The following is a 1,694-nucleotide window of genomic DNA, read 5'->3' on the forward strand; positions in this document are numbered from 1 at the left end:
CAATGAGTATTTTTAAGTTAGTGAGAACTTTTTCACCGCATATTAGAGCATAAAGCAGTTTGCTCTACAGGCTGATTGTCTGTGTTCTGTAATCCTCTCAGCAGAATAAAGATCCCAGCAGGAGTTCACCTTCTCCGCTCTCAGCCCCCAACGTTTCCCACCTCTTCACCCGTCTTCTTTGGTACGGCTGTGAATTTTAGGAGACCGCTGGCCTCCATCTCATGTATTCTTCCATTATTGATGTTCCACAAAACTGTTGTTTTCCCTCTCAGAAACGGATAATCCAAAGATCTGCGGTTGTTTGTGATCAATACGATCTCACAGCTGGACGTGAGAAAAACCTCCACTTCTGCAAATGTTTCGCCACAACATGGCCGACAGATACCTCCCAGTTACAGCCCATCCCTGCTGGGTGAATACTTTCAAAGATCTTAATTTTAATTACAAAATAAAAGTCTGCACACCCCCTGTTAAAATAGGTCTGTATTCTGTTAAGGTTCTATTTATTTTTGATTTGTCAGGTTCAATCATAATATTATTTTTCCATTAATAATGTTTCTTACCCAGTTAAAAATCCGGTTATATGCTGCCAGTTTTATTTTGGTGAAGCAGAAACAGGGAAAATATTTAGGATCTGATTTCTGTTTTATTCCAGATAACATTTTAAATCTTCCTTTTTCTCTTCTGCATCTCTGTGATTTACTTACATCCAACATCACCTCACTTTTAACAATAATTGAGTTTTTAGTAAAAAATAACCCAAAGAAGGTTATTAATCACCCTTTAACATAGAAATCTCTAATTCATTGTTAGCATTGTTAGCTAGCTGACTGACTAGCAAGCACAAAAGATGTTTCAAAGCATCAAATTTCAGGAAATTAATTATCTAACAAGCTAGATCTGATTTATGAGACTTCGCAGATGTTTGGAAACATATTCAGCCTGCTAAATAGCTAGCTTAGCAAGCTAAGATGATTTAGCATTTAGCTCAGTAGATTGCTAACCGCTGATCTCTGTTTATTCCCTATAAACAGATAAAGAGAAAAAAGCAACTCAAACATTTGACCGCTATATATATATATATTGGCGTCAAATGTTTGCTTTTACATTAACATTTCACAGCGAATTACTTAATTAAAAAAACATGGAGGAAAATGATTAGAAGAAAAAAAACGTTTGATTTCCCGTCTCTTTTTTCTGCTTAACATAATTATTTAATTCTCACCAGATAAACTTAAGTATTTCTGAAATAATCAAGAGCTACTCTAAAATTTTTAACATTTAACAATAAAAAACAGTAATTTCTGCCCTCGAGCCACTTAAATTATCACAACATATTTTTCTAATGGTTCATATAAATACAGTTTTTAAAATGTATAAAGAAACATTGTTTGATTTAAGAATAAAGTCACTAAATATATATATATATTTTTTTAATATTTAGAGGAAGTAGATGATTTCTTGCTTAAATAACATAAATTACATCATTTGTTTGGTTTTAAATTTTACAGGGTGGTAAAATTTCATTGCTTTTATTTCCAAACTATCAGATCTGTTTTTTCCTGAAATCGAAACATTGCATTATTCTTATTGCTTCTCTATTAGCTGTAGGTTTATTTTATACATATAACCAGACAGACGAGCTCCGAGCCAGCTCCCATGTCAGAGGATGAAGAGAGCACATCCAGTTAGTC

The sequence above is a fragment of the Cyprinodon variegatus genome, unplaced genomic scaffold, assembly GCF_000732505.1.
Source record: "Cyprinodon variegatus isolate N-32 unplaced genomic scaffold, C_variegatus-1.0 Scaffold558, whole genome shotgun sequence".
Taxonomy (NCBI): Eukaryota; Metazoa; Chordata; class Actinopteri; order Cyprinodontiformes; family Cyprinodontidae; genus Cyprinodon; species Cyprinodon variegatus.